Source organism: Nelusetta ayraudi, unplaced genomic scaffold, assembly GCF_046127955.1.
Source record: "Nelusetta ayraudi isolate G7.1 ecotype Tasmania unplaced genomic scaffold, CSIRO-AGI_Nayr_v1 ptg000024l, whole genome shotgun sequence".
In the NCBI taxonomy this organism is placed as follows: domain Eukaryota; kingdom Metazoa; phylum Chordata; class Actinopteri; order Tetraodontiformes; family Monacanthidae; genus Nelusetta; species Nelusetta ayraudi.
The window spans coordinates 1165070-1188563 of NW_027466074.1; the positions used below are offsets into that span (position 1 = coordinate 1165070).

The window sequence follows — 23494 nt, forward strand, 5'->3', positions numbered from 1 at the left end:
ACCCTGGATTGAGACTTAGTCCATGAACTGCTAGTATGTTTTTCTAGATATACAGCGCTTACTGTCTAGGTGGGAACAACTGGCTCTGTGTGTGTGTGTGTGTGTGTGTGTGTGTGTGTGTGTGTGTGTGTGAGACGGGCACTAGTAGACAGAGTGTGCGGTCCTCTGGGACGTGGTCCTGCTGCTCTGGCTGCTGAGGCTCATGTGCTTGTGGAGGCACGGCAGCTTCCTGGCCAGCAGCTTTCTCAAGTGGCTCTGAAACTTCTTGCCCACAAACGTGTAAAACACGGGACTGACGCAACAGTACACGTAGGCCACGTTCTGCGTCACGTACAGCGCATAGTCCGTGGCCTCCGAGGCGGCACACGATGAGCCGCCCCCCCTCGCCCCCCCCGGCTGGGGCCGGAGAGCTCGAGGGCGCGCAGGAAGACTATCACGTTGTAGGACGTCCAGCAGAGGAAAAAGGTGAAAACGGTGACAAAGATGAGCTTGACGGTGCGGCACTTGTTCTTCAGCCGAGTGGACAGGACGCGGACGGTGATGCCGGTGTAGCAGTACATCACCATGAAGAGCGGGAGCAGGAAGAAGAGCAGGAACTGCTGGTAGCACGGTGCTCTCGGGGTACCCGGCCTCCTCGCACATCAGCCCGTCGAATGGACTCTCCCACACCGTCTGCAGGACAAACTCCTTGGCGCTGGCCGCCACGCTGACCAGCCAGACCGTCAGCGTTCCCGCCACGGCGTTCGCCCTCCTCCTGCTCTTGGCGGCCGGGACCGCGTGCACCACGGTCAGGTAGCAGAAGCCAACAGAGTAGGCGCCGCTGACCAGCTTGCACAGCGCCTCGCCGAAGATCCACTCCGAGAGGTGGTAGGTGGCCCAGAAGGGGAGGCTGGAGGTGAAGAGGACATTGGACAGGACCAGGTTCAGGAGGAAGACGTTGGTGGCGGTGTTGAGCTTCTCGTACTTGTAGATGACAAAGAGCACCAAGCCGTTGCCGAGGTAGCTGAGCAGGAAGTTGACGTAGTAGAAGAATGGGATGATCCTGGCGCCAAAGTGGTTGACGCCGGTCCTGGGACACAGCTGGACCGGGTCGCTGACCACGTAACCCGGCTCAGAGGTGTTGGCGGTGTCGTTGAGAAGCTGCTGGAAGAGCAAGTACTCGTCGTCGTACTCCTCGTAGTCCATGACCCGTACCGGACCTGTGGAAGACACATTACAGACGGTAAGTCTCAGTGGATACATATATATATATATGTATATATATATATATGTATATATATATATATATATATATATATATATATATATATATATATGTATATATATCTGCAATTCATATTTTAACGGTTTATATAGACCACTCAGGCTCCATTCAAAATGGGGGTTATTGTAGGAGAGTTGCAGTCAACTGAGATTTGGAGAGAGTTTGGATTACTAGATTTTGGATCGTGTTTATAGTTTGGAGTGTTTGAGACTAGATAGCGTTTAGTTTGGAGATAGTTTTGAGAGCTTAGGGAGAGAGTGAGGAGAGGAGAGGTGATAGGATGGAGCCCCCTGTCCTGTACATCAATGTCCATGTTACACAAGCATCTATGCCAGGGGTGCCCATTACGTCCATCACGATCTACTGGTCAATTGCGAAGGGAGTTTGGGTCGATCGCATGGAGAGAGAGAGTGAGTGTGAGAGAGAGAGAGAGAGAGAGAGAGAGAGAGAGAGAGAGATCCGCGTCAATTACAGCAGGTAGAATCGTTCAGGCAGGATTAGAAAACACGGTGGATCTGGTTGATTTTGGTCATAATGTACGATGTGCTGGATTTTGTTCTTATATGTGCTGTGCTTTACATTCATTCATTCATTCATTCATTTTCCATACCCGCTGAGTCCCGAACTCAGGGTCACGGGAGTCTGCTGGAGCCTCTCCCAGCTGTCTTGGGGCGAAGGCAGGGGACACCCTGGACAAGGGTGTCCAGGGTAAATGTGACGTATCGGCTTCGGCACTATTCAGATCAAATAAAGACCAGACAGGGACAGGAAAAAGAGTTTCGCTGTTGTTTTACATGCAAAACTACCGGGGTTGTCGCGTGAGCTTGCAATCCTGGCGTAAACTGATGGAGACGCCTCGCTCGGAAAATGCGCTTCAAAATGCGCACGCACTGCAGACGCGCCGAAGATGCTGGGAGATGCTGCTGGCAAAACGTCTGCATCACACACACACACACACACACACACACACACACACACACACACACACACACACACACACCAATTATCCCTAACCTATGCGCTGGAAAACACAAAACTATACAGCAAAACATCTTAACGTAAACACACTTTTATTGATAAAATCAAACATAGGCAGATATAACCTAAAAAAATTTTAAACCATGAGTTTTCTGTGCAATGATGAGCATAAATGCACATGGGAACATGTTGACCCATTTAATCCTCTTTCTTTCTTTATCATTGGACTACAAATATATTTCTGAATGAATATGTTTTCCTGTTTTATCGGAAGTGGATCTTTTTGACTTGCTCATTTTAAAAGTAGCTTGCATGTTGAAAAAGTGTGAGCACCCCTGATCTATGCCCTTTTCCAAGTCCCACAATCACTTTCACTGTCATCTGCCTGATTACACCCATGCCATTTTCAGAAAAAAATTGCACAAACAGAATACATTCAAAAAATGTATCATACACATAGTTATCAAGTCAAGTTATTTATTTATTGTCATTGTTGAACAAAGTTAACAACAAAATTTGTTTGGAGCATCCCCATAACCACTGCCATCAGTACCCATAAAAATAATCATAAATAAGTGAGAAAAAAAAACAAAAAAATATATATATATAATTTATGTACAGAAATGATTTGGTCATTCATTTTTTGCAATTCATAGTCATTCCCAACAGACATAACAGACACAAAAATTCAATGCATCACACGTGGTTCAGACACAGCTTGCCTGTGATTGTACATTTGGCCAGTAGGTGGTTTCGTGTGCACATGAAGCTTCGAACCAGTTGGCTCAAGTGGTTCAATGCCTCATGAGGCTTCACCTCACCATCACTACAGTCACTGCATCCTGAATCAGTCACACTCAAAGTCGCACACCACCTCTGCTTTGTTCTGGACTGTGGAATGGGCAATATTAATTTAATCTAATTACATTCTGTTTTATTACTTTATGTCTATTTTAATGCTCTTTATTGGTGCTGAATGGAAGTGTGGTTGTTGTTTTATGAGCTAATGGATAGACAAGTGGCCTATAACATAAGACGCTTAAATGAAGTGAATAGGATATGTCCACAATGTCAAGAAAGGAAGCAGGGTGTCTTTAAAATCGATAACATTTGAATAAGTATTAAAAGTTGAGTTGATGTTATACTTGTATTGACATTATGAGTAATTTATACAACTTTTCCCAGGAACTTTTCCCAATGATGAGGTTGAGGGCCCATCATCTGCAATTCAGCATTCTGCAGGTAGTCAACACCAAAACAAGCGTATTCAGCTGTCATCATCCTGTTTGTAAACAATACATATAAACTGTGTACTTGTAATATAAGTCAAACTTTGGTAACTTGAATATAATTCTCACAAAGGGATTTTTCATGTGTATGCACTTTGTACCTGTTATGAATTTTAAAAAAAAAAAACATTCATAACTAAACTCAGTTGTTGGTTTCCATCTCTATAAGTTAACAAAGATACATAGATACCTATGAAACACTTGTTTATCTTGCTGAAACTAATACTAGGTTACTAGTACTAGATACACCAGTATACTCTCCTGGAGCACAGATCAACCCACTCAAACAAACAAAAAGCATTTTACTCAGTCAGATAAGATTACTAAATGCTGGATGATACACTGTTTTGTGCATTATTTGGGTAAATAAAATAGTTCTATTATTCATACCTCCGCCTACCATTTATTATTACCTAAGGCATAGGGCATTTAAAAAAACAAAACAAATGTCATTCCGGTGTGCCACCCTTCCACAGTCTGTGCCCCGAGCTTGCCCCCCCAAGAAAAATATTCTAGGACCGCCCCTGTTTCCAACACTGTGGATGCTCGGTTGTTTATTGCAGCAGACAGATAAACAATTAAACGGCTAAAGCCATCTATTCCACCGTGAATGACAAATCTCCAGCTTTTGGTAAAAAAGGGAGAGAAGATGGAAAGAGAAATCTAAAATATATAAGGCATCAGATAGCTAATTGAAAAAGGTTCATGCACAGCTTATTTGACACAAAAAAGGTATGGTACAAAGATGAAAAGATTTGGAGTGGGTAGAAAATCTCAATGTTTCATTTGTTCAAGTATTTAAAAACAGTTTTGAAAAATATCGTATTAATTTGTGGTTTCCATCTATGTGCCACATTGCATTTGGTGCAGGAACAGAATACTGCCTCCGTCTTAGTGTGCGATTGGCCAAGGCTCGCACTTCAGTCCCAATTGGGTCCACTCTTCTTAAGGAATCACGTACTCTTTGAACTACAACAACAGCAAAAAAAAAAAAGAAAGACAAACTACATAAAATATTAAAGGCACAAATCCGTGTTAACACAGATAATGCTGACAAAAGGTATGATTTCATTTATTAAATACCCCCCCTTTCTTTTTTAAATATACCGCCATTCTTTTTTTAATCATCCATGTAAGCACTTTTAGCTACATTTTGTACGGAAAGCGTTATACAAATAAAGCTAATTATATTTGTTTGTTTCGGTTAAACTGATGCACAATACAGATTACTGAATACATTCATGTGGGGATCAACTTCATATCAAACTTACTTTGCACTCGTAATCCCCTGGCATGAAGGAATGCTCTCATCATTCTGTACCCTGTGTTTGGGTGACTGAGTTGGATTTCTGCAATGACGGCATCCAGCTCTTCATCACAAAGCGCTGAATACATGTCTGACATTCTAAACAAACAAAGAATAATTCCTGAAATTTTACTTGGCAAGAGCCAAAACATATATGATTAAAAGCGTCCATTTTCACTGCAACCATTTTGACGTGTATTTGTTGTATCATTAGTGTTATTAGGTACAAGTGTTGCTGCGTTCATTGCAAGGTTAACGTCATTTGCGTCAATAGATATGGAAAACAACTACACTTAAGTTTAAAAGAAATGTGCACGTTTTGTAAATGGCAATTTCTTAATATTATTATTATTATTATTATTATTATTATTATTATTATTATTATTATTATTATTATTATTATTATCAGTGTTCTGTTAAGGTGAAACAACAAAGAAGCCTTTAAGTCTAAATTGTTTAATAAATAGGTTAAGAGCAGTTGGTGTAAGTATGAAAGTCATTTCATTTATTTGTTGCGTTAAGAGAAGCATTTATAGAGCGTCGTTGCCACCTACTGGCATCTTTCGGTAGTATTTCTGTTGTAATTTTGAAGCGAACTTTATACCGGAAGTAAGACACGGGAAACACACTGCCAGCGTTTTCTGATACGCACCCGTTCCTGTAAACCAGTGTTTGTGTGCCGCGAGATATTGTCAGGTGTGCCGTGGGAAATTATCCCATTTGTGTGCCTGTGCAGTCTAGCGCCTGGCAGAGTAATCATGTAGTACTCTTCCATACCAGTAGGTGGCAGCAGCAGGTAGCTAATTGCCTTGCGCTTGGAGACAAGCGAATTAGTGACGCATGGATGCAGTGACAGGTGTGTGGATTGTGGATAGCGGGACGACGGTTGAAAGTGATGGATAAGTTTTTGAAGAGGAAAAATGCTGACTCTGAACTGGACCCTGGACAAAATCCGGACCCAGATGAAGGCCCTAGTATGAGTGGAGGCAAAGACGGTGACGTCGAGCAAAGTTTATGGCGTGAGTCAATACAATGAAAGCTATCTTTCATTTGGATTTACTTTTACCGGAGATGCAACGGCACCGACTCCGTTGTGCTTGGTATGTGGTGAAAAGCTCTCCAACAGTGCTATGGTCCCAAAGTAAGCTTAAACGCCATCTCCAAACGAACGTCCAAGTCTGTCGACGGGGGGGGGGGGGTCACCGAAATATACGGGACACAAAGTGAAGTGCGTCCTGTATCAGTTCATTACGGGACAGGTTTTTTAGTTGCCAAGTACGGGACAATCGCGTATTTTACGGGAGTAGACCACAGGTAGAAATCAAATGAGGTTTTGTCATTTTCCCTTAAAAACGGGACAAATTGTGTCCCGGGAGAGATTTTATTTTTCCCGGGACAGGTGGTGAAAAAAGAGAACAATTCTGGGAAAAACGGGACGGGTGGCAACACTACGCTGAACTTGTGGCTAAATCAAAAAAGTCCCACACTGTGGCAGAGCAATTAATACTTCCCGCCTGCAAAGCCATTGTAAATGAGACGCTCGGACCCGAAGCGGCTAAAGAAATAGCCAAAGTCCCTCTCTTAGATAACACAATCTCCAGACGTATTAATGAGATGTCTGCAGACATCGAAAGTGTGGTTTTGGACAAGATCCCTATCAGTAAGAAATTTGCCTTGCAACTTGATGAGTCTACTGATATAAGTGTTGTTGCAGATTCTGAAGTCGACATTTCACTTTGATTTTCAGAGTGATGACACCCTGGAAAAACTCTCCATCATTATAAACTCTCCATCATTTATGCTCTATTCAGGTTGGAGTATTGCAGGTTGTCAAAGCTCAGCTGTGATTGGCTGCTCTCAGCTCCGAAGTCCAACCCCTCCCACCTCAGACACCTGGACCTGGCTGAGAACTATCTTCAGGATTCATCAGTTAAGGAGCTGAGTGGTTTTCTGCAGAGTCCAGACTGTAAACTGGAGACTCTGAGGTCAGTTCACCCTCTTCACTCTACAACTTCTATCACTCTTGTTATTGTTGTCATGATTTTCACTTGACTGCTGTTGGAAATTCAATTTGCAGACACTGGTTTGTGTTTGAAATGAGTGAAACTGGGTTTGAAGCAGGGGTGCCCATTAGGTCGAGGGGGGGGGGGGGGGGGGGGGTAGAGAGACGAACCGCTCTCAGTCATTAGAAAACACGGTGGTTGTGGTTGATCTTGGTCATAATGTACGATGTGCTGGAGTTTGTTTCTATAGGTGCTGTGTTTTACAGTCAAAGGTAAATGTGATGAATCGGCTTCTGCACTGCTCAGATCAAATAAAGGAGATATAAAGCAGGTTTCATTTTAAATCTGCAACTATAATGAACAAAATCAAGGTATACTTCAGATACCTGCATTCTGTTTGAGAGCAGACAGGGACAGCAAAAAGAGTTTGGCTGTTGTTTTCTTTAACTACACGCCAAACTACCGGGGTTGTTGCGTGAGCCTGCAATCCTGGCGTAAACTGACGGAGATGCCTCGCTCGCAAAATACGCTTCAAAGTCACGCACAGCAGAAGCACTGGACATCCTGGGAGATGCTGCTAGCAAAACATCTGCGTTCCACACACACACACACACACACACACACACACATACACACACACACACACACACACACACACCGATTGTATAGTAGGTAGATCTTTTTGACTTGCTCATTTTAAAAGTAGCTTGCATGTTGAAAAAGTGTGAGCACCCCTGGTTTAAAGGTGCAGTGTGTAAAATCCTGCCATCTGGTGGTCAGATTTCAGATTCATTCACTCACCCTCTCTCCTTTGATGAGTGTCAGATTCTAAAGTCGACTTTTGACTTTGATTCTCAGAGTGAAGACACCCTGGAAAAACTCTCCATCATTTCTTCTCTATTCAGGTTGTGGAGGTGCAGGTTGTCAAAGCTCAGCTGTGATTGGCTGCTCTCAGCTCTGAAGTCCAACCCCTCCCAACTCAGACACCTGGAGCTGAGTTGGAACTGCCTTCTGGATTCAACAGTGAAGGAGCTGAGTGGTTTTCTGCAGAGTCCAGACTGTAAACTGGAGACTCTGAGGTCAGTTCACCCTCTTCACTCTACAACTTCTATCACTCTTGTTATTGTTGTCATGATTTTCACTTGACTGCTGTTGGAAATTCAATTTGCAGTCACTGGTTTGTGTTTGAAATGAATGAAACTGGGTTTAAAGGTACAGTGTGTAAAATCCTCCCATCTAGTGGTCAGCTTTCAGATTGCAGATCCTGAAGTGGACATTTCACTTTCATTTTCAGAGTGATGACACCCAGGAAAAACTCTCTATCATTATAAACTCTCCATCATTTATTCTCTGTTCAGGTTGTGGGGCTGCAATTTGTCCCAGCTAAGCTGTGATTGGCTGCTCTCAGCTCTGAAGTCCAACCCCTCCCACCTCAGACACCTGGACCTGAATATGAACCCCCTGAAGGAGTCATCAGTGAAGGAGCCACTGATGGATCTTGTCTACAGCAGAGACTATCAACTGAAAAGTGTGAGGTTAGTACTGGTTAGGAACCAGTGGATGATGGTTCCAGCACCAAAGCCAGTTGATCCCACAGCAGAGGTCCTGTGTTCCCAGTCACAGTGTGAGAGGAGGATGGTGACGTCCAGCTGCTCCTCATTCATCCAACATCTGCTGCCAAACTGCTTCTTCTCTCAGTTCACCACTCAATTATTGATCAGTTCATCTTCATCAGGCCTCAGTATCAGTCCAACACTCCATGGTCACATGACCTTCACATGTTCCACACTAGACATGTGACTGAGAGTCTGCTTCTTCTCACCAGTCACTCCACCATCTCCATCAACAGTCAGCGTCTCTGTGATGATGCGTTCAAGGACCCTGAGTCCTGACTCCTGCTGTCTCTTCTTCTCTCTACAGGTGGAGGTGAGGGAGGATGAGGAGGAGAGTGAAGAGGAGCGCTCCATCTAGTGGTGGCTGACAGAACTACAACAAGTGGAGCCAAACAGCAAGCTGTGTGTCATGACTAGTGATGGTGAGGTGAAACCTCATGGGGCATTGAACCGCTTGAGCCAAATGGTTCGAGAAACGGTTCATTTCTCGAAGCTTCATGTGCACACGAAACCACCTACTGGCCAAATGTACAATCACAGGCAAGCTGTGTCTGAACCACGTGTGATGCATTGAACAATACATTGAACTTTTGTGTTTGTTATGTCTGTTGGGAATGACTATGAATTGCAAAAAATGAATGACCAAATAGACTTGTCCAGGGTGTCCCCTGCCTTCGCCCTATGACAGCTGGGATAGGCTCCAGCAGACCCCCGTGACCCTGACCTCGGGACTAAGCGGGTATGGAAAATGAATGAATGACCAAATAATTTCTGTACATAAATTATATATATATTTTTGGTTTTTTTCTCACTTATTTATGATTATTTTTATGGGTACTGATGCCAGTGGTTATGGGGATGCTCCAAACAAATTTTGTTGTTAACTTTGTTCAACAATGACAATAAATAAATAACTTGACTTGATAACTATGTGTATGATACATTTTTTGAATGTATTCTGTTTGTGCAATTTTTTTCTGAAAATGGCATGGGTGTAATCAGGCAGATGACAGTGAAAGTGATTGTGGGACTTGGAAAAGGGCATAGATCAGGGGTGCTCACACTTTTTCAACATGCAAGCTACTTTTAAAATGAGCAAGTCAAAAAGATCCACCTACTATAAAACAGGAAAAGTCATTCAGAAATATATTTGTAGTCCAATGATAAAGAAAGAAAGGATTAAATGGGTCAACATGTTCCCATGTGCATTTATGCTCATCATTGCACAGAAAACTCATGGTTTAAAATTTTTTTAGGTTATATCTGCCTATGTTTGATTTTATCAATAAAAGTGTGTTTACGTTAAGATGTTTTGCTGTATAGTTTTGTGTTTTCCAGCGCATGGGTTAGGGATAATTGGTGTGTGTGTGTGTGTGTGTGTGTGTGTGTGTGTGTGTGTGTGTGATGCAGACGTTTTGCCAGCAGCGTCTGCAGTGCGTGCGCACTTTGAAGCGCATTTTCCGAGCGAGGCGTCTCCATCAGTTTACGCCAGGATTGCAAGCTCACGCGACAACCCCGGTAGTTTTGCGTGTAAAACAACAGCGAAACTCTTTTTCCTGTCCCTGTCTGGTCTTTATTTGATCTGAATAGTGCCGAAGCCGATACGTCACATTTACGTTTCACTGTAAAGCACAGCACATATAAGAACAAAATCCAGCACATCGTACATTATGACCAAAATCAACCAGATCCACCGTGTTTTCTAATCCTGCCTGAACGATTCTACCTGTCGTAATTGACGCGGATCTCTCTCTCTCTCTCTCTCTCTCACACACACTCACTCCCTCTCTCCCTCTCTCCCTCTCTCTCATGCGATCGACCCAAACTCCCTTCGCAATTGACCAGTAGATCGCGATGGACGTAATGGGCACCCCTGGCATAGATGCTTGTGTAACATGGACGTTGATGTACAAGACAGGTGGCTCCATCCTATCACCTCTCCTCTCCTCACTCTCTCCCTAAGCTCTCAAAACTATCTCCAAACTAAACGCTATCTAGTCTCAAACACTCCAAACTATAAACACGATCCAAAATCTAGTAATCCAAACTCTCTCCAAATCTCAGTTGACTGCAACTCTCCTACAATAACCCCCATTTTGAATGGAGCCTGAGGGGTCTATATAAACCGTTAAAATATGAATTGCAGATACATATATATATATATATATATATATATATATATATACATATATATATATATGTATATACATATATATATATACACACACACACACACACATATATATATATATGGGTCCACTTTTCTGCTGCAGCTGGCCATTTTCATTTTACACCGTCCAAATTTATAGCTCAGGGCGCTGGGACGAATTGCAAATTGTGTGCAGATACAGGCTTACACTTCAAATAATTATGAGAAAAATCCAACGTCAAGAGAGCACTTCCATTAGGAAATAGTCAACATGAAATTTCGTCTTCTACTGACACCTGCTGGTCAAATTGAATAGTTGCAAATATTGTGAAGAAGTTGTCATCTAATTCTAATCCTAAACAATATGGCCATTCGAAGTCAAGTATTAAGACAATTAATCAGGTTTGTACTGCTTGATTGAACACATTCATCCCGTTCCAGTGCACTAAAACCCACTCCCTTCAGGACCGTGTCAGCGAAGCCAAAACTTCCTTGAGTGACGCTTTTTCCCAGCATGCAATGCGAGCTAGCGATTCACAATACTATTTCATCACAAACATGGATGTAAAAAATAAAAAGGGACGAAAAATGAAACTTCAGGAACACAAAACCAATACATTGCAATACAAGCAGAACTGGGCCGAAGTTTTATATTATGTACACCATAATACAGCCTTCTGGTGGACAAGCCATACTATTTAATCCGTGTCCTCCGATGGCACTTCCGTGGGAGGAAGCTCATCGTAGAGGTCACGTGCTGGTTGCACGTCACTCCACCAATCACTTCGGGGAAGGTCTTAGCCAATCGGTTGAGTGAGTGAGTTTCACTGAACCCAATTCAGACTACTCACCCTACACTTTTTTTGTTTTGTATGAGCATTTATAAAAAACAACAACATAATAATAATAATATGGATTTTGACCATGTATGTTTTGGAGTTCATTGAAAGAGGTTAATAAAAAAATATATATATATGCATATATATGTATATATATATATATATATATATATATATATATATATATATATGTGCGTGTGTGTGTGTGTGTGTGTGTGTAACTTTAACTAACTTATCTATTTCTATATTTCTATCCATCTATCAAACTTACTATCTAGGGATCTTGATATTGTGTTGGCAGATGCATTATCACGTGTACATGTGGACTAGCTGCGAAATTCTTATTTCGGGGGAACTGAGGGTTTTCTTGTTTAGTTTTGTTTGTCGGTATGTTAATAGGGTTTGGTTCTTAAGGGAGGGGGTGTTATGACCCACGGGTGGGTCTAGGTGCCTCTATGTTTGTGTCTGTGTGTGTGTGTGTGAGAGTGGATGACGCCTTGCAGGTGCGGTCCTGGATGTCGGCTGCTGATTGGACGCGCCACGGCTGAGAAGGAGGAGCAGTCGAGCCAGCCTGACGGTCATCCCTCCTCCGCTCCCAACTCTGCAGTTAGTCACTTCTGAAATGGTGTTAGAGCACGCAGCCGTAGGGGTGGGCTGCCATTTTCTTTGTCCCCTCTTTTCTCCTGTTTATTAAGTATGTAGGGAGGTTAGCCTTTCTGTATTTGGCTTCTCTTTCTTTCTTTAGTTAGTTCTAAAGGCGAGGTAGTTGGAGTTTGGTTTATTATATTGGCCTGGGCCCACCCTGAAGCCTTTGCTGCCCACCGGTTAAGTTGTTTTGTTTATTTCATTTACTGATCAATAAATGTTTTTGTTGAAAACCGCCAACTGCCGTGAGAAATTAATGAGCCTTGGGAGTGGGGGAAGGTGTCCCACACGTTGCATCTCGGTCCCCCGAGACGGGACGTAACACAGAGTTTTCACCGTGACAGCAGGTTGAGCTCCTACCGTTTTACAAGTGACGTCGTCACGTTAGCCTGTTCCATCCTTGCTAAATTCTTTAAAGAACTACCGTTAGTAAACTTTTAAATTATAATACACTCTACACTAATTGTAATTTCCTGCCCGTGGTTCTATATTGCAACAGTTGACGGCTCATATCAGCAGATAAGCAGCAACAATCTGGGCATTGCGGGTGATTCATAAATATGTCATTTCTTATTAATTAGCCCATAAGTGTTGTACACCAGTGTGACACCAAATGCTTGTTGCTGACAGCAGTGAAGAAATGACACTCTAGTGGTTCTGCACATTAGTATAAATAGAGTGATTCTCTATCATTACATGACAGGACGGCGGCACTCTGACAGATTCCATGAACCTGGAGACTGATGATCCAGACTTTGGTCCAGATGACACAACAGGCCACAGTGGAAACGGGTCAGAGCATGGACTGGCTGCTGAAAGGATCCAGGTAGGTGGCGCTGTCATCCCAAGGTGTGTGGTGTGGAGGATTAGGGCCAAAGTTCCAGATGCTCACAGATGTGACTGTGGATTCAGGAGGAGTGTTTGAAGGCTGGACTCCCAACAGTGATTGGCTGCTGAGGACCTCTCAATTACAATCAGGTTTTTTAGTGGCTGTGAGATTGAAAGTGAGATTGCATTGTCCAGGTAGGAGGACAGCAGTCAGCCATGTTTCACCTCCAGTCAACACGCAGTGGTTCACATGAAGGTCCAAGAGGCCTACAGACCTACACTGAGTCTGGACGTGGCAGTACAGTTGGATCATTGTCTTTGTTGTGTTGTTTGGTCATTGTGATCCAATGTAATGTGAGAGAAGGACGAGTGCAGTTATATTGGAGTGAGTTATTTAGAGTGTAATAGAAGTTATCATGCAGAGTCTGTTTTTATGAAATGTTCTATCACCTGGCAACCATCCATCCATCCATCCATCCATCCATCCATCTTCTACTGCCGTATCCGGAGTCAGGTCTCGGGGGCAGCAGCCTCAGCAGAGACCCTCAGACTTCCCTGGACCCAGTCACCTCCTCCAGCTCCTCCAGTGGGACCCCAAGGCTTCCCAGTCCAGCCCAGAGACCTGGTCCCTCCAGCAGGGTCTCCTCCTGGTGGGACATGCCTGGAACACCTCCCCAGGGAGGCGTCCCAAACAAGACCCCGAGATGCTGGAACTCCTCCCCCTGAGGCAGGGCCTCCCCACCGACCCAGAGAGGGCAAACCACCTCATATCTTGCATTGATTTATCTGTTGGTGATTAATTATAATGTAACATTTATTTTATTTAAATTATATTTGAACTGAATTGGATTTGTTTGTAAAAGTGAGATTTATTTTCATTGATTCATGTGGTTTATGTTGAGACCGAGTGGAGAAGTGGGTATGGCCTACAGAAGGTTTGAGTACACAAGTTATTCAGATATGGAGAATCCCCATGGTAGGACTTCAGGAGATATATAATCAAAGTGTTAAAGCAGCAGAAATGAAACGTCAGTTGAGGTCAAGGTTACACAGGTCAGAGGTTGTGATGGCTTTTATTGTCAGAATATTGAATCATTGAAATATAATGTTTAAGCTAGTAACAAAGTTAGGATGATATAACATAATCACATAAAATAAATGATCTGGTTTCCTTCTGATTCATTGACGTCCTTCTGAAATCTCCACACAAACATCTGGCAAGCATCAAAACCATGAATTATTTTGAGGGAAACTTCTTTTGTCTTACTTATGATTCAATAATGATTTGAGTTCCCATCACAGGTGTTGTGAATCACTTTATCTTTTCCACATGATTTCCTTATTTAAGATCATGAAGCAGAAATAAAGTCTCTTGAAAAGTATTTTTCACCTCCAAAATGAAGATGTTATAGAAGTCTGAAGTGAGAGCAGAGCAGTGTGTTGTTGATGTGTGGAACCTTCATGCTGAGATGTTCCAGCCGTGGATGATGAGAGCAGAAGCAGTGGTTGTGTTGCTGCTGCCTTCACTGAGCAGCTGCTCCAAGTCCTGCTTCTTCCACTGAGGATTCAGCTCCACCAGTGGCTTCTGGGACGTCTCTCCCAGTAACCACAGCAGCTTGTAGGGAGAAGCAGTCCGCCAGCCACCAGGCTGCACTGGGGTCAAAGGTCGTGACACACCCACACAGTGTTGGTGCCTGCAGCTTGCTGTTTGGCTCCACTGGTTGTAGTTCCGTCAGCCACCAGTAGATGAAGCTCTCCTCTTCACTCTCCTCATCCTCACCACCACCTGCAAAGATAAGAAGAGACAGCAGGAGTCAGGACTCACGGTCCTTGAACGCATCATCACAGAGACGTTGACTGTTGATGAAGATGATGGAGTGACTGGTGAGAAGAAGCAGACTCTCAGTCACATGTCAAGTGTGGAACATCAGAAGGTCATGTGACCATGGAGTGTTGGACTGATACTGAGGCCTGATGAAGATGAACTGATCAATAATTGAGTGGTGAACTGAGAGAAGAAGCAGTTTGGCAGCAGATGTTGGATGAATGAGGAGCAGCTGGACGTCACCATCCTCCTCTCACACTGTGACTGGGAACACTGGACCTCTGCTGTGGGATCAACTGGCTTTGGTGCTGGAACCATCATCCAATGGTTCCAAACCAGTACTAACCTCACACTCTCCAGTTGATGGTCACTGCTGTAGACAAGATCCATTAGTGGCTTCACTCCTGAATCCTGCAGCTGGTTCCCATCCAGATCCAGCTCTCTGAGGTGGGAGGGGTTGGACTTCAGAGCTGAGAGCAGCCAATCACAGCTGAGCTCTGACAAACTGCAGTCAATCAACCTGAATAGAGAATAAATGATGGAGAGTTTATAATGATGGAGCGTTTTTCCAGGGTGTCATCACTCTGAAAATGAAAGTGAAACGTCGACTTCAGAATCTGACACTACAGAAAATGTCACCTTGAAATTAAATCCTCAGTCCAAAACTAATGTGTGTTGAAATGATGTTTGGTCACATGACCACTGATGACCTGTTTTTCCTTTTCCTTTTTCTTTTTTTTTCCTTTGTTTTTTTACTTCAAACATGAACAGAATGAAGTTTTCATATTCTGGATGTCATTTTGAGATGAATAAACCTTCAGTTCAATGTTTATTCAACATGTGTGATGAACTGTGTTTGATGCTGAAACCATCATCCACTGGTTCCAAACCAGTACTGACATCAGAGTTTACAGTTTACAGTCTGGACTCTGCAGAAAACCACTCAGCTCCTTCACTGCTGAATCCTGCAGCTGGATCCAACTCAGGTGCAGCTCTCTGAGGTGGGAGGGGTTGGACTTCAGAGCTGAGAGCAGCCAATCACAGCTGAGCTTTGACAACCTGCAATACTCCAACCTGAATAGAAAATAAATGATGGAGAGTTTATAATGATGGATGAGTTTTTCCAGGGTGTCATCACTCTGAAAATCAAAGTGAAATCGACTTCAGAATCTGACTCTACAGAATAAAATGGGAGAGGGAGGGCGAGCGAACGAGTGCTGCACTGTGGAGTCCATTACTGGCTCTTGATGATGTTGCTGTCTGGGCCCCCTTGCACCAAAGTAGGATTGCGTCATCCAAGATGAGTCACTAAGCCTTCAGCGTTCAACCAATCCACAACACGTGTGTCCAGGCTTCATGGGTCGCACTAAAAGCCATCCAGGATGAGAAGACACGGATCCATCAAGCCAGGTGAAAGCTCTCCTGGATCAGTGCGCAATGCTCGCGGCTTCCTTCCATAGACCCCGGTTATGGAGCTGGGATTGACGGATTGGCCATCTTTGACCTCCTCAGAAGCCTCCATGAGGATTTGCGCCTGGGACGGGGATTCAGACTCTCTACCGTCCAGTGTCACAACAACAACCTCATGTTACTCTTTGATGTGTCTTCATGTTTCTATAATAATAATAATAACAATAAACTTTATTTATATAGCACTGCTCATACACAACATGTGCAACCCACAGTGCTTAACAAAATAAAACAAAACAAAACAAAGAAAGGTAATAATAATGATAAGAAGAACAACAATCATAATAATAACAATGAGAAAAAATAAAAAGCTCCACTGCCCCTCCCCCCACCCCATACGGACCCACCCCTCCCCACCAACGCACACAGACAAACGCCCACCCCCATATTCACACAGACATTAGATAACACGGCTTGGCACTGAAGAATCTGATGAGGAAAGGCCACTATGGGGAGCCGTCCACACAAGGGGGCACCATGGCCTGCAGCGCCCCTATGGGCAGACCAGGCGTAGCTCCCACCGTGAAGGGCCCCCCATGAGGAAACACTGGCACTAAAAGTATAAAAGGGAGAATAATCATAATGAGAAATAAACCAAATACATAAAAATAAAGTGTGAAACAGTGGCATAAAAATGGGTAACCATTATAAAAGTATAAAAATCAATTGAAGGTAATAAAAGGCATAAAAATAGTAAAACGGCATAAAATTAGTGGAGTAAGAGAGAGAAGAGTAAAAGAAGTCAGTTAAACGGCAGGTTAAAAAGGTACGTCTTGAGCCTCCCCTTAAAAATATCAACAGTCTCTGCGGCCCTGAGGCTCTCTGGCAGGCTGTTCCACCGAGTAGGGCCGTAATGGCTGAAAGCAGCCTCACCATGGTTTTTTTTTTTTGACTCGGGGAACAGTTAACAGGCCAGTGCCAGAAGACCTAGGATATGATGAAAGCAGGTCAGTTAGATAAGATGGGCCAAGACCGTTGAGACATTTAAAAACTAATAAGAGAACCTTAAAATCAATCCTGAAGCGGACGGGGAGCCAAAGCAGCGACTTTAAAAGCGGTGTAATGTGTTCCCTTCCTCTGGTCCTAGTCAGCACACGTGCGACTGAGTTTTGTAGTATTTGTAGACTGTAAACACTCTTTTTGGGAAGACCAGAGAGCAGGGCATTGCAATAATCTAGTCTACAAGAAATAAAAGCATGCATTAGCACCTCCGTGTTGGCCTGAGAGAGGAACGGGCGGATTCTGGCTATTTTCTTTAGATGATAAAAACCTATCTTTGTAATATTTTTTATATGTGGAACAAAGGTGAGCTCAGAATCAAAAACAACGCCCAGATTCTTTACAAATTGCGAGGGTTTAAAATCCCAACGTTTTGGTAAAAGTTCCTCTCTCCGGCCTTCAGGACCAATATCTAAAACCTCAGTTTTGTCCTGGTTAAGCTGTAGGAAATTCTCTGCCATCCATGATTTGATATCTAAAATACAGTTTAAAAGGGCGTCAATTGGCGCTGTGTCATCAGGAGACACAGCAATGTACATTTGTGTATCATCAGCATAGCTGTGGAAGCTGATGCCGTGTTTCCTTACAACGTCCCCCAAGGAAAGCATGTACAGATTAAAAAGAACCGGACCTAAAATTGACCCTTGGGGGACCCCACATCTAATTTCATGCATTCTGGAGGAGCACGTATCCATACTTACAAAGAAACATCGATCTGTGAGATAAGAACGAAACCAGTTAAAAACAGTACCTGACAGGCCCACCAGGTTTCTGAGTCTATTTAATAAAATATGGTGATCTACTGTATCAAAAGCAGCGCTTTGATCCAGTAGCACCAAGACTGTCAGCTTCTGAGAGTCTGCGTTACACCTGAAATCATTGACGATCTTTAAAGGGCTGTCTCAGGACTGTGGTTCTTTCTAAAACCAGATTGATAATTCTCTAAAATATTGTTTGTATTTAAAAAGTAATTTACTTGGTTAAAAAACAGTTTTTCTAAAATCTTACTTAAAAATGGTAAGTTGGATACAGGTCGGTAGTTATTAAAAATGTTTGGATCCAAGTTGCTCCTCTTCAAAAGGGGCCTCACCACCGCCGTTCTAGAGGCAGCAGGGAAAACACCCGTCTGAAGAGAGCAATTGACAATATATAAAATCTGCTCCTCAAAGAACCCATAAAGTGACTTTAAGAGTGACGTGGGAATTGGGTCTAAAAGGCAGGCTGTGGGCTTTACTTGGGAGAAAACTCGACCAAGTGTCCTTGCATCAACTAGAGCAAAACTCTCCAGTGTTTCCTCAGATAAAAGTGGTTGTCCAGATGTGTAGAAAAATTGATTTTGATTAATTAAAATACTGGACCTAATGACATCAATTTTACTTACAAAGTGGTCTGCAAAATCCTCACAGAGGGCATCTGTTGGTGTCTGTACGTCCTGATTAAAATTTGTATTGGTTAAAAGATTGAAGGTAGAGAAAAGAAATCAAGGGTTTTTGCTATTGTTTGTGATGAGGTTGGAGAAATGGGTTATTCTTGCCTGTTTGACAGTTTTATTGTAAGATTTGAGTAGATGACGAAATGTTTCATAATGGACAGTGTTACGAGAGTTAACCACTAGATGGCAGCCAAGTTCCATGCAATATGCAGAGACATCGAGTGCGAGTTGATGACGTTGGCTTCCGGGTGTTTTACCTGATGAGCACTGTTCTAACCATAGATATATACAGAAGGCGAGATGTCTTATCCGCGCTGCTGGCCAATGGAATCGAACGTCCGCACTGGCGGCCATCTTGCCACAGTCACCTCGCTCCGCCCCTCTCACTCATAACTATGTATTCTTATTGTGCATGTTCTTTTAAATAGCCCTAAATTGCTCTATTTTCAACCGAATTTCGAGCGGTTTGGTTTGTTACAAAGGTTATAAGCATAGTTATGATACTGCATACTTATTAATGATTTATAACCATCGGCTTTCATGTGAAAATAGCAAAAACACGCACACACCCATATTTAATAAAAACATATATGCTAAACGCTAAACTAAACAAACCAGCACTAAATCGTAACATTAATCAAACAGCTCCAACAATAGCTTACAGATGAAATGTGATCCTACGAGTTTTTGTTTGTGGACAGCGACGATTGCTGCATCCATAAGCGGCACAGAAGTTCGGCATTTTTTCAGTCACCGATTTCCTGTAGAAACCATAATGCATGATGCTGTAGCACAGCAATCCAATTGTGAATCATTTGCGAATTAAGTTAAATGATATAGAAAAAAAGCTATTCTGTCTCTCCATATGTCAAATTGCTTGTTTTATTTACACCTACCAATCCTAATCCCTTTTATCACAACAAGAAAAAAGACGGACTGTAATCTCAGGTTGTCACCGTTCGACTCTGAATCAAACAGGTGGGGGATGAGATATCAGCAGCTCTAGTTCATTGATCTCTGCTTGTCTCTGCTGCATGTGCTGCATGAACTGATGAGACTGCGTTCATGCAGCAGCAACGTTATAGGAAACGCACCTCAGCGAATAACTACAACCGACACCACAAATATTGTATGTGAACATAATACTAGTTTGTCCTGAAATAGCTGTTGGCTAAACTTAACTTAAATGAAAATCTTAGTGGTCTCAGTCGTATTAACTTGTGCAGATAGGCTGCCATAGCACCATTGTGTTTTTTTTTCTAATAGAAAGCTGCACTCTCAACATGTTCAACCATCCAGAATTATTGCTACGTTATGAACGTTTGTAAGAAAGCAAACCGTGTGCAAAGCCGTCAAGTTTTCAGCGAGATCAGAGTGTTAATGTTTGTTCAGATCACTCACGTTCCCTCACATTCACTACATCAGACCGTGACTGCCTGACTGTGGAAAGATGGCGGCCAGTGCGGACGTTGGATTCTGCGCCGTGAGACATCTAGCCTTCTGTATATATCTATGGTTATAACTAGCGGCCATACAATAAAAGTAGCGTATCTACAAAGATTGCATGACTGTATAAAAGAAAGAACGAAACATGGTGTCAGAAGCGGAAACTTGCAATGGAACTAAACTGCTAAGCTAATACCTGACGAACCATGGCTTTTTCGATTCCTGTACCAGACGCAATGGACATGAAGGGCGACATATATAACAACTGGACATTCTTTAGAGCACAATGGGAAAACTATGAGATAACAACGGAACTGGACAAAAAAGAAGCAAAAGTAAGAGTAGCCACCCTGCTTACAGTAATGGGCAAAGAATGTCACATAATACAAAGACATCTTCACATGTCAGCGGAGGACAGAGACAATCCACAGAAGAATCTGGATGCACTACAAAAACACTTTGAACCTTCCAGAAATGTAATCTACGAGTGCTACGTATTTAACACTGCACAGCAGAGTCAACATGAGTCAACAGAGTAATATGTTGCAAACCTGAGAAAGCTAGACAAATGTGAATTTGGTCCCCTGCGAGATGAATTGATCCGTGACAGATTAGTGCTTGTGACTAAAAATGCAAGTACACAAGCACTCATGTTACGTGAATCAGAACTCACACTTGCCAAAGCAATAGACATGTTTAGAGTCAGCGAACTAGCACAAATTCAAAATAAGATAATAACTGGTGTGGAACAGGAGAATGTACACTTTGCACATGACAAACGCTCAGAGATGCGCCCCTCATTTGCACCTCAGCATAATTACAAAGAGCATATGGGACATGCAAACAAAGATAAACGCCCAAATAATAACCTCTGTCGTTACTGTGGAGCAGTGCATGACAGAATGAAATGCCCTGCATTTGGCGTCATCTGCAAAGCCTGTGGAAAGAAAAACCACTTGCCACTGCAAGAGTGTGCAAACAAGCCCAGCGCAAGACACGGGTGAACTTTCTTGGAGAAGACAGAGTAGAGGAGGAAGAAGAAATGGAAGAGGTGTGGTTCCTATCAAACATAAACGCTATGGAACAGGGAAACGAGAAATGGCTTGTCAACCTCAAAGTAACACCGTACATGACTGAACCAGTATCATATGACCCTAGCCATACAATCACATGTCAATTGGACACAGGAGCCACAACCAACGCCATAAGCTTGAGAGATCTACAGCTCATCACACAAGATGGTAATCCAGACATACCAGCCAGCAAAGCCACCATTAATCTGTATGATGGGTCACAAGTGAAACTAGCTGGGTTGTGTCACCTCAAAGCTGACCATGATGGACAAACACACGACCTGAAGTTTCAAGTTATACACACGTCACAAATGCCTCTGCTTTCTGCAAAAACATGCAAAAGACTCAACTTGCTATTTCATACACCACACAGATATGTCATCTACAGCGGTCTCACGCAGCACAACAGGGACAGATATGCATTTCACAACCACCACAGAGGACATCATCTCAAAATACAACAACGTGTTTGAAGGCCTTGGCTGTCTTCCTGGTGAACTACACCTCGAGGTGGACCCCGACATTAGGCCTGTGCATCAGGTGCCACGACGAATTCCCATTCCGCTCAAACACAAAGTCACTGAAGCCATACGATCCATGGAGAAGAATGGCATCATCAAAAGAGTCACAGAGCCAACACAATGGATCAGCAACATGGTTGTCATAGAAAAGCCAGGAAAGCTGCGCACCTGCATTGATCCCAGCGCACTCAATAAAGCTCTACGGCGGTCACACTACCAGATGCCAACAATAGAGGAGATACTCCCAGACATTGCAAAAGCAAAAGTATTCTCCGTGCTTGATGCCAAAGATGGCTACTGGCAAGTCAAACTTGAAGAAGAGAGCAGTTATCTGACCACCTTTTGGACCCCGCTTGGCAGATTCGGGTGGCTAAGGATGCCTTTCGGCATAAAACCAGCTGCAGAAGAATATCAACGCAGGCAACATGAGGTGTTGCAAGGCCTGACCGGTGTAAGTGTCATTGCAGACAACATTCTTCTCTACGGCTGTGGAGACACTTCAGAAGAGGCACTAACTGACCATGACAGAAACCTGACTGCCTTGCTGCAGAGGGCCAGGGAGGTCAATCTAAAGCTCAATAAAAAGAAGCTGAAACTAAAACTATCCAGTGTCCAATACATGGGACATCTTCTCGCCACAGAGGGCCTTCGCCCTGACCCAGAGAAGGTGGCAGCGTTTCAACACATGCAAACACCCACTGATGTTAAATCGCTACAGAGATTCCTGGGGTTTGTAAATTATCTTGCCAGATTTCTTCCTCATCTCTCAGATGTGTGCAAGCCTCTCCAACGCCTGACAGATAAGGACGTGGAGTGGACATGGCTATCACAACATGAATCTGCCGTTGACACTGTGAAGCAATTAATCACATGCCACCCAGTACTCAAGTACTACAACCTGCAGGAAGAAGTCACACTACAGTGTGACGCCAGCGAGACAGGCCTAGGTGCAGCTCTTCTCCAGAATGGGCAACCTGTTGCATTCGCCTACTGAACAGAGATATGCGCAAAGGTGGTGTACAAGCAAGGGAAGGATCTTCATGTGGCAGATTTTCTGTCGAGGACTTAACAGCCAAACACACAGCATGCCCACATGCAAACACCTGCCACCATCTATGCCATGGGCCTCACCACCGAAGACCTACAACGAGTCGACCACCTCGCAGACACGAATATTTCAACAGCTACACTGGAGTCCATTAGAACTGCCACAATCAAAGATCCACTATGTTGTGCACTCCAGACTTACATATTGAAAGGGTGGCCCACAGCTACACAAGCAGTAGCTCCAGAACTGCGACCTTTCTACTACTCTGACTACTGGGAACTAGATGAACTTTCAGACACAACTAGTGATGTTCTCTCTGACACGGGGCTTCGAACCACGCCCCACAACTCGGTAGGGTTTGTTTCTGAAGCATTGCTCCGGAGCTTGCTTCAAATCACGTGACTGATGACGTTTGAACCACTTCACTGCTTCATTCAGACTGAATCAGCTGGCTGGTTTGGTTCAGTGGGCGAGGCTTTGAAAGACTGGCAGGTCTCAGTTGAGTTTAAAATGGATGAAACGGCGCAATGCGTTGCCTATCTGGTCGATACCTTTTGGATTGATTTGATCAGCTTTCGTATTGCTTTCGGTTTGCTTTCTTATTGCTCTGCAACGGAACCAACCAGGAAGAGATCTCAAGTCTGGGAGCATTTTGAAATCGTGCCGCCGAACAAGGTCATTTGTTACAAGCGTATTACTCAACTTATTCATACAATAACAAATAAAAGCCCTGAAAATGCTGAGTCAGCTGTGCGCCGGTTAAAAT

At 43.4% G+C, this 23494-nt stretch overlaps 1 protein-coding gene across 1 annotated transcript in view; it reads left to right on the forward strand.

The window, feature by feature from the left end:
- Positions 1–23494, forward strand: part of LOC142889832 (uncharacterized) — a 324486-nt gene that overhangs the window by 268555 nt on the left and 32437 nt on the right. The gene's annotated exons all lie outside the window — the stretch shown is intronic.